The 10,983-nt window shown below is 45.5% G+C and overlaps 1 pseudogene; it reads left to right on the top strand.

Annotated features, from left to right (window-relative positions):
* Nucleotides 1–4,895: 4,895 nt before the first annotated feature.
* Rps29-ps10 (ribosomal protein S29, pseudogene 10) lies at nt 4,896–5,044 on the top strand (annotated as a pseudogene).
* The last annotated feature ends 5,939 nt before the right edge of the window (nt 5,045–10,983 follow it).

Here is a 10,983-nt window from a genome sequence, read left to right as displayed (position 1 = left end):
CGTTGACTGGGTTCTTGTATCTTGTAGCTCATTAAGCCTGATTCCACTGTCTGTCCCTCTTTGGAGCCTGGTTTCCTGAACTTTCTAAACAGTCCTTTCCAGATTGTTGTGTTGAAGCAGCAGGGTCTGTTGCCAGCAAATGAGATGGTGATTGGAGGCCTGACATCCCCGCCCTCCAATAGCTTAATTGCTGGTTAGAGGATCCAGTGCACACCTGGCTTTGAACCTGAGCCCCACAGATACAACCTGCCTCCTCCTTCCATCACAGCCTTTGTGGCATTACAAAGGAGAGGAAGAGTGTGGCGAGTTCTTGGCAGCATCTCCTGGCTGCTAAACGCCCTACCTGCCCCTTAACACCTTCCTGGACCCACTTTAGCCTCTCTGACGACTTCGGTGTCAGGTTTGTTCCAAAGAAAGCACAACTCCAGGAAGAACTTAAGACAAAGAAAGTTTTCTTCTCCCTGCCTCCCAGCTGCTTGGCCCTCTGCATGCGCCCTGCCTTCCTCCTTGGCTAGGAACCACGGTGTTGATGACACGTCCTTGCTTCTCTGTGGTGCTTTGTCCCTTTCAGAGCCTTTTCATAGGCTGCATCTTGTTTGCCACTCACAGAAACCCAGGGAAGGGCAAGAAAGAGTAGAGGTCGCTCCCTTACCATCCCCCAGCTCTCCTCTCCACTTAGAACTTTATTTATTATGGGCTTTAGAGAGTGTGCTATGTAGACCAGGCTGCCCTTGAATTTTATATGTAGTTAAGGATATCACTTTCGAGTTCCTGATTCTCCTGCTTTTGTCTCCCAAGGGCTGTGGTTATAGGTGCACGACACTATGCCAGCAAAACAATTTACTTAAAGCATTTTTTTTGATAGTTTTTGCCATGTGTCCTAGACTGGCCTTCAACTTATTACCCTCCTGCCTCATCCTCCTGAGAAGTGGGATTACGGGCATGCAATGCCATGTTTGGCTGAGATATATGTATATATATGTATGTATATATATGATTTTCTTCTTTTTTTTTTTTTTTTTTTTTTTTTTGGAGCTGGGTACCGAACCCAGGGCCTTACGCTTGCTAGGCAAGCACTCTACTACTGAGCTAAATCCCCAACCCTATATATGATTTTCAAGACAGGATTTCTCTGTGTCCTCTGGCTGTCCTGGAACTCACTCTGTAGACCAGGCTGGCCTCCACCTGCCTCTGCTTCCAGAGTGCTGGGATTAAAAGCTTGTGCCACCACTTCCTGGCTTCAAAATAAATTTTCATTATCCCTACTTTTAGAACAGGCATGGTGGCCTACTTCTTTAATCCTGACACTTGGGAAGCAGAGGCAAGCAGATCTCTGTACATCCTAGACCAACTCGTCTACACAACTAGTACAGCCAGAACTACATAGTAAAACCCTGCCTCAAACAAACAAACCAGCCAATGACAATATCGAAACTGAGTTTCCTAATGGCTTCCCTGTGATCACACAGCAAGTTAACGGCTCAGTAGAATCTAGATGGTTTCCAGCCAAGGATCACACTTAAATGCAGCTATCTTCTTAGGATTTGCCTGACCCCAGCTTGCAAAACGGTACCGACATAACAAGGTGCTGCTATGAGAAGTAACATTCCTGTGTTTTTTATAACAATTCCCTCTGGATACTTGACTACCCCACAATGGCTTGGGTAGCACCAAGAGACCACAGAGGAAAGCTGGAATGGAGGCAAGGGTTTTGTGACAGTTCCTCTGGTGTTGACAAGGATAAATGCTTCCTGCTTTGATTGCTGAAAGCAGGGCGGAAGGTGAAGCGGAATTTACAGAGCCCCCAATTTGTCCCTGTGTTGGCACTGCTAAAGAATAAAAGTAAATAAGAAGCAGTCGCAACAGACTTTGACTCCCCTCTCTCCCTTAACTCTATTTTGTGACAAAGACACATTTCCCTACCCCCTCTGTTTTGAGCTTCCTTGTCAATTGTGTCCCAGGGGTCCATCTGGTTCTTTTGGAGCCCATTGAAGCTGCCACAGCAGAGTCAAGTTATCTCGTGAGGCAAACTGCAAGCTCTGTGTCAGGCAGTTCTAGGGTGGAGGTGCAGCTCAGTTGATAGAGTGCTTGTCTGGTGTGCACAAGGCCCTGATTTGATCCTCACACAGAATTCCAGCATGGAGACACATGCCTATAACCCCAGCACTTGGGAGTGGAGGCAGGAGGATCAAGGTCGTTCTTGAGGATGTATCGAATTTGAGACCTGCCTAGATTACAAGAGACCCTGTATCAAGCAAAGAAAGGAAAGGACAGTTCTATTGGAGAAGGGGAGGTGGACTCCGAGGGAGTGGCAGTCTCCCAGTGTTTTTTGGGAGGTCTGCCCTCTCTTCTTCCCAGTGCCCTGGCAGAGTGTCACTGCATCCCTCTGACAGTTTCATCCAGTTCCACAATAGCAAGGCCTCATTGCCGGGGAGCTGGCTATTTCTGTCAGCTTTTTTCCGAGGACCAAGACAAGACCAAGTCGGTTGGGGTGAAGACAAGGTACAGGAACAGTTGTTTAAATGCCCAAACAAGGAATTCAGCTCAGTGAAATGTTTAGAAAGACTCTAGAAGACCCGGAGGAGGGGACAGAGTAAGGCGGAATAGACTTAGTAGCAGCAGAAAACTCCTCCCACCCCCAAGGCCTAGAGCTGTGGTTCTCAACCTGTGGGATTCAACCCCTTTGGGGTTCACATTATCAGATATTTACATTGTGATTCGAAACAGTAGCAAAACAGCAGTTATGAAGTAGCAATTGAAAATAATTTTATGGATGGGGGCGTCACCACAACATGAGGAACTATATTAAAGGGTCACAGTATTAGGAAGGTTGAGAACCACTGATCTAGAGAATCAGATGAAAGGGTATGGTCTGGGCTCCTAGATGCTACAAACAGGGCTATCAGCGATCTCTGGAGCTTCCGAGAACCCATTGCCACACCTGCATGCCACTGACTAACTGTGACAGTGGTCCGCCTCCAACCTTACAGACACTCCAAGGTCTGCACGCCCTAGGCAGTAGCGGTTGCCAGAAGCTCTGGCAGGTGTAGAGAGAATAACAGCTTTGCTTCTGACTGCCAAACTGCCAGCCCCTCTCCAGGCACACAGGATCCCACTGGAACTTCCTATTGGTCAACATGAGAAGAATCCAGGTGGCAGGAAGAAATCTGGGAGGTGTATTTTGTGGGATGTGAGGGGCATGTGTGTGTTCAGCACCCTTCGGTACAAAGCAGTGTGGGAAGGCTTGTGCGAAGCCGAGAGCAAACAGATAAATGACTACAAGCATAGATACTCCTGAAACTTTCAACTCAGTTTGGTACCATTCTTAAGAATCTAAAATGTGGGGCTGGAGAGATGGCTCAGCGGTTAAGAGCACTGTCTGCTCTTCCAGAGGTCCTGAGTTCAATTCCCAGCAACCACATGGTGGCTCACAACCATCTATAATCATGTCTGGTGCCCTCTTCTGGCCTGCAGGCGCATACACGCAGGCAGAAAGCTGTATGATGTATATAAATAAAACATAATAAATAAATGTTTTTAAAAAAGAATCTAAAATGTACTGCAAGTGGGGGTGGTGCTAGGACCAAATCTAGGACTTAGTACATGCTAAATAAGTGTTCTACCTTTGAGTTATACCTTTCCTGTGTATTATGTATTGGATGATTATGTATGTATGTATGTATGTATGTATGTATCTATCTATCTATCTATCTATCTATCTATCTATCTATCTATCTATCCATCCATCTATCATCTATCCATCTCCTTTGCGTTGTTGTTTAAAATAGGATCTTGGGGCTGGAGAGATGGCTCAGAGGTTAAGACCACTGTCTGCTCTTCCAGAGGTCCTGAGTTCAATTCCCAGCAACCACATGGTGGCTCACAACCTCTATAATGAGATCTGATGCCCTCTTCTGGCCTGCGGTTGTACATGCAGGCAGAGTGCTGTAAACAATAAATAAATAAATAAATCTTTAAAAAGAAGAAAGAAAGAAAGAAAGGAAGAAAGAAAGAAAGAAAAAGAAAGAAAAGAAATAGGATCTTGCTTAGTAGCCCAGGCTAGAATTCTCTCCAGTGACTTATAGGTATAAGTCACTCACGATACCCCATCCAATTCTCCCTTTCTACCAGCCCCTCAAGTCCTTTCCAGGACCTATGTCTTATTAGGAGGCTAACCCTAACCCTATTAGGAGGCTTGTTCCATCTGGTAGAGCAGGTTTGAACCAATCAGGGCACTCAATACTCTGGCTGCAGTGATTGGCCAGGTGGACATGTAACCTAGGTGTTCCATTCAGAGTCTGGCAGAGAGACTCTCTTCCTTGCTACTTGTAAACACAGAAATGTGCAACGTTTAGAACTGTTGCCAAGTCTCTTGGGCCAGTACCGGAAGTGGAAACTGAGAACGGAGAATTCCCTGGGGCCTTGATGATGGTGGTGGTGGTGAAGGTGATGATGATGGTGGTAGACTCGTGTAATTCACTGTAGCCACCAAAGGGAATTCCAGCAGAGTGGACCAGGTCTATGCATTGTACAGTGTCTCATCAGTTGTAAAACATGAGCAACCGGGCAGGAGAGTGGTGGCTCAAGAACGCTGGCTGCTCCTCCAGAGGTCCTGAGTTCAACTCCCAGCAAATACATTGTGGCTTATCACCATCTGTGATGAGGTCTGGTGCCCTCTTCTGGTGTGCAAGTGTACAAGTAGGCAGAACATTGTATACATAATAAACGAATAAATAAACCTAAAAAACAAAAACACGAACAAGCAAGAGCCACTAATAAGCCTTTGGGAGAGCGAAAGAAAGTTCTGGGAGTCTGCATTTCCCCGTAGTAACATCTTAGATGAGGACTTGGAAATATTCTTCACGCCTTTTTCCTCGTTGGGCGTCAGAAGGCAAATGGGTCACCAGTAGCTCTACTGAAGTCACCCGCGGAAGTTCGGCCAGGGTTCTCGCACTTGCCACGCATCTGTTCTAACCACCACGGTCTGAGCCGTCAGTACTTCCGTGAGTACGCGAAGGACGTAGGCTTCGTTAAGTTGGACTAAGTGACCTGAATGGAGTATTCGACTGTCTACCCAGTGAAACCGATCATGCCGTTCTTTGTGCACAAAGAATAAAAAAGTAAAGGCTAAAAAAAAAAAAAAGGAAAGAATTCTTCACTGTATCCGTGACAAGAAATTAGTTCTATGCACTTTGCTGGGACTCAGGTCAGTGCTCAACTCAGCAGAGAAGCGTCTTACAGTAAACGGTGGTTAACACAGAGAGCCACACCTGGACTACGTGCTGAGCCCAGGAGACTTGTGGGATGTCGTCATCAAGCCCCTCCCCTCAAGGCTCAAGGATCTACCAGAAAGAGGATGCGAAAGGATTGTAAGAGTCAGCGGCAGGGGTTGGGGATTTAGCTCTGTGGTAGAGCACTTGCCTAGCAAGCGCAAGGTCCTGGGTTCGGTCCCCAGCTCCGGAAAAAAAAAAAAAAGTCAGAGGCAGGGGATGTCTTCAAGAAAGCAATTTTGCAGTATCATACCTGATATATGAAGGAACACACAGAGACTGTGGCAATCTATACAACACCTGAACAAGTTCAAACTGAGCAAAATCACAACATGGAAAAGAGGAAGTGGATTTAAGTCCCAGCCCTTGCCACGATGTAATTTGCAATTGGTATGTTAGGAAAGGGAAAATCAGTTTTCTCCCATGGAGTGTTGCCGGCCCCATGTCTAGGAATATCTGGCCAATACAAATGGATTGCCACAGTTTTGTGTGCACCCTTTGTCTCTTTGTTGTTGTTATTGTTGTTTTGTTTCGTTGGGGTTTTGTTTGTTTGTTTTGAGTTTTTGGGTTGTTTTGTTGTTGTTTGAGAGAAAGAAGGAACATGAAGTTGGGTGAGTAGAAAAGTGGGGGGAGCTGGGAGGAGTTGGGGGAGGGGAAAGAATTTGATCAAAATATATTGTATAAAAATGTTTAAATCGGGGCTGGGGATTTAGCTCAGTGGTAGAGCGCTTACCTAGGAAGCGCAAGGCCCTGGGTTCGGTCCCCAGCTCCTAAAAAAAGAACCAAAAAAAAAAAAATGTTTAAATCGAAAACAAATAACTACAACTGAAGTGATAGCTTAGTGGTTGAGAACACTGGCTGCATTTCCAGAGGACCTAGGTTCAAGTCCCAGGACCCACATAGCAGCTCACAACTGTCTGTAAACTCCAACTCCAGGGGATTCTACATCCCCAGTTATACATCCATTGCAGGTAAAACACCAATACACATAAAACAAAAATAAATAATAAATCACTAAATGAATCTTACACTGTGACCAGAGCACATTTTGATATACACAGGGCTAAAACAAACTTTACAATACTTTTAATCTTGCTTTGTGCAGTCTACTCCATTTCCCTCTGGTAGTCTGTGCTATCCCATTCCATTTTTTAAAATGCAAGCTTGTTCAAGCATCCCAATGATTTCAGGATCTGTTACTGTCTTGGGACCTGCAATTAGAACCATTTCCTATACTTTGCCAAAATCAATTGCTACAAATTTTACTCTTGATTCCCCCCAACCCCCCTTGGTCTTTTCTGGGCAGAGTCTTGCTACACAACCCTGGCTGGTCTAGAACTTGCTGTGTATCCCAAATTGACCTCAATTCTATGGCAATTTTCCCACCTCTGTCTCTCAAGTGCTGGGATTACAAGCATGTGCCAGCACATCCAACTAAAACCTTGATTTTAGGCATTTTCAACGTCACCAACTGTCTCACTTCTCACAACTCCACTGCTGTGTCCCAGCTCCTATCAAAGAGGAGCCGGGGCTACATAATGAGACCCTGTTACAAGTAAACAAACGAATACAAACACTTTTATTTCTTTTTTTTTTAATATTTATTTATTTTATGTGTAAGTACACTATAACTGTCTTCAGACACACCAGAAGAGGGCATCAGATCTCATTACAGATGGTTGTGAGCCACCATGTGGTTGCTGGGATTTGAACTCAGGACCTTTGGAAGAGCAGTCAGTGCTCTCAACCACTGAGCCATCTCTCCAGCCCCCAACACTTTTATTTCTAATTGTGTATATGTATGTTGGTTTGTGGGTATGCACATGAGAGAACGATGCCTTAGGCGTCCAGAAGGGGGCATCAGATCCCCTAGAGCTGGAGTTACTGGTGTTAGTGAACCTCCTAACACCAGTGCTCGAACTGAGCTCAGATCTTCTGCAAGAAGAATAAGTGTTCTTAACCACTGAGCCACCTCTCCGGCCCTGCAGCTTTTTCTTACGTTGTCCATTACCTCTTGTCTGCCAGAATATTTAGTTTGCTCACCTGCTCTAGATCCCCCTCAAAAGCAGACATAAATAAATTTTTTTTAAAAGCCCTTTTAAAATTCGATTTCAATTGCTTTCCTGAGTCTGAGATGTGGTTGAGTGGGACAGGAAGCAGGGATCAGTAGATCAGAGGAGATACACTCAGGACCAGCGGCAAGGGACCTGGCAAGAAGGGGACAGCGGGCACAGAGGAGAGAAGGCAGGAATCCAGATTTGTGGGAATGAGCAAAAAGCAGGAGTGGATTTCGATCCCAGAGTAACCGTCCTTAAGCCTTTCTTTCCTCTTGAGACTTCCCGCTCTCGAGCTCCCACATCCTAATTCCCCAAGGCTGATGTCTGGAGTCCGGCAGGCTTCGGTTCTGTCCTATCTGAGCCAAAGGACTTGGGATAAATTTCATCTCTTCTTTATTTCCACCCATCCTGCTTGGAATAGTGATGTAGGCTTGTAATCACAGCATTTGGAAGGTAGATGCAGTAGGATCAGGAATTCAAGGCCAGCCTCAGCTACCTAGTGAATTCAAGGCTGGCCTAGACTGCATGAGGTTCTGTCTCAAGCAGAAAACCAAGCAGCAAAATAATTTCATCAAGTTGGTTTAAGGATTAAACTCTCCTTGTTAGTCCCAACTACTATTAATTATTGTCATTATTAGTCCCCCACCAATATTAGTTACAGGAGTAATTACTTGTTGATCGAATTCTCTGGGCCAGGCACCACTCTAAGGACCTCTTACAGAAGGGGTTTTCAAGCCCCGTTTTTCTAAGTACTCCCTCTGAGAACTAACATTAAGTATTTGAGTATGTACCATGTAACGTGGGTAGGTTGGTTTATTTACTTTGAAGACATTCTGATACCTGGTGTGGATTTTACACCATCATTTGGGAGGAGCGGTTGGTTTGGGGGTTTCTGAAACTGGATGTTAGAATATAGCCCTGGCTAGCCCTACTTTGCAATGGTCTAGCCTCAGCCTCTTGAGTGCTGAGGTTACAGGCATGAGCCACCCCACCTAGCCCCCACCACATCTTACACTTCTTTTCAGGTTTTGTTTTGGTGTGGTTTTGTGGCTGGTCTTTCATTCACAGAGATCTGCCGGCCTCTGCCTCCCGAGTGCTGGATTTAAAGGCCTAAGCCACCACACCAGACAATACTTCTTGTCTTCATTCACTCCCGGTCTCTCAGTTGTGGTCTTGTTGCTATTCTATCAATGTGAAAAGACACTGTGACCAAAGCAACTTGTGAAAGTAAGCATTTAACTGGGTTTTTACTTACAGTTCCAGAGGATTAGACTTGTAATCTGTATGAAAAGGAGTGTGGCTGCAGATAAACAGGCAGGGAGGCATGCTGCTCAAGCAGTTACTGAGAGCTCAACAGTCTGCAAGTTACAGGCAGAGACAAAGAAGGCCTGCTGTAAACTTTCGAAACTTCAAAGCCCACCCCCCAGTGACACACCTCATCCAACATGGCCACACCTTATTTATTTATTTATTTATTTATTTATTTATGTATTTATTTATTTCCAAACAGGATTTCTCTGTATCCATGGCTGTTCTGGAACTCACTCTGTAGACCTAGCTGGCCTCAAACTCATATAGATCCACCTGCCTCTGCCTCTGAAGTGCTGGGACTAAAGGTGTGAGTCGCCACACCTGGTTAAGGTTATCTCTCTCTCTCTTTTTTTAAAGATTTATTTATTTATTTTATGTATATGAGTACACTGTAGCTGTCTTCAGACACACCAGAAGAGGGCATCGGATTTCATTATAGATGGTTGTGAGCCACCATGTGGTTGCTGGGATCTGAACTCAGGACCTCTGGAAGAGCAGTCAGTGCTCTTAACCACTGAGCCATCTCTCCAGCCCCAAGGCTATACCTCTTTTCTTTTTTTTTTTTTTTTTTTGGTTCTTTTTTTTGGAGCTGGGGACTGAACCCAGGGCCTTGCGCTTCCTAGGCAAGCGCTCTACCACTGAGCTAAATCCCCAACCCCAAGGCTATACCTCTTAATCCCTCCCAAACAGTTCTACTCACTGGGGGCCAAGCATTTAAGAGTCAGAGCCTATGGGGCCCATCCTGTTTGAAACCACCACACTGCCAAACGCAGTGGACCAATGACCCCACTGTGGCCCTTCCATCCTCTCTCTCCTTGTGGTACAGCACACCATGAGCCAACTGCCCTTCCAATCTTTCAGTTCTCTGACTCAGGGAGATAAGTGGAGCTGGGATTCAAACCCTGATCAGGCTGACTCCAAACCACATTCTATGATTAATACTCCACTATACTTTCCAATGTAGGTCAAAAGTCTACCTGAGTACTCTCTACTGCGTACTCATCCACCATAAGTAGCTAAGTTCTTTTTAAGGGTTTTGCACATGCTAGGTAAGTTCTCTATAATGTAGCTCAGGTTGCCCTTAAACTTTCTGATCCTCACGCATTCTCCTCTGGCCTGCTGGGATCACAGGTGTATGCCATGGTCTGGGCTAAATTGAAACTTAATTAGATTAAAATTTTGGTCTCAGTGTGATTGCTAGCCTTGGTTGTTGTCTTAGGGTTTTAGTGCTGTGAACAGACACCGTGACCAAGGTTACTCTCCTTAGCACATCATTTAACTGGGGCTGGGTTACAGGTTCACAGGTTCAGTTCATTAGCACGGCAGCATCCAGACAGGAACGGTGCAAAAGGAGCTGAGAGTTCTACATCTAATTCCAAAGGCAAACAGGAGATAAATACCCAGGCTGCGAGGATGCGGATCTTAAAGCCCACACCCACAGTGACACACCTCCTCCAACAGGGCCATACATTCTAATAGTGCCACTCCCTGGACCAATCATATACAAACCATCACATTCCACTCCCTGGTCCCCACAGGCTTGTCCAAACATATGAGTCTATGGGGGCTATACCTAAACAAAATACAATTAGTCCAACTTCAAAAGTCCCCACTGTCTATAGCAGTCTCAACAATGTTAACAGTCCAGAGTTCAAAGTCTCTTCTGACATTCATTCAATCACGTAACTGTAATCCCCAAAGCAAGACAGGAAAACAGCCAGACAAACTCCAAAGTCTGCGTCTCCGTGTCTGATGTCAAAGTGCTCTCCAGGTCTCCAACTCCTTTTCCACCTTTGTTGACTGCGACAAACTTCTTTCTCCTGGGCTGGTTCCACTCCCCGTTAGCAGCTTTCCTCAGCAGATCGCCCATGGCTCTGGCATTTCGAACGTCTTGGGGTCTCCAAGGCAACATTACAGCTTCTTCAATGTCTGGGATCCACACATGATCTTCTGGGCTCTTCCCAAGGGCTTGAGTCAAACCAATCTGTCAGAAAAATGACTGCTTATTCTGGGAACAGGTCTTCTCTAAAGACCTCACCACACACAGATGAAGGATGGCTCTACAACCTAAAAAGGGTGGAGGCATGGGGAAAAGAGTGAGATTAACCATGCGAAGAGGCTCACAGAAGTTCCTGGCCAGCCTATATGTAACTGTGTCTCAAACAAAACAAAACAAAACAGGAAACAGACATGCTGTTACAGGTTGAAAGGGCAAAGGGATGTGGGCTGTGCATTGAGACAGCAGGTGTCTGCCCCACGGCTTACAATCAGCTTGTAATTGAAGTGCCATGTGTCCGAGCTTGAACTATAGATACTCAGCCCCCGTCTGGAGACTGCCAATCATT

Source organism: Rattus norvegicus, chromosome 5 (genome assembly GCF_021556685.1).
Source record: "Rattus norvegicus strain SHRSP/BbbUtx chromosome 5, alternate assembly SHRSP_T2T, whole genome shotgun sequence".
NCBI classification, from domain to species: Eukaryota; Metazoa; Chordata; class Mammalia; order Rodentia; family Muridae; genus Rattus; species Rattus norvegicus.
Note: the sequence above shows the minus strand (reverse complement) of the source record. Positions and strands in the feature narration are given on the sequence as shown.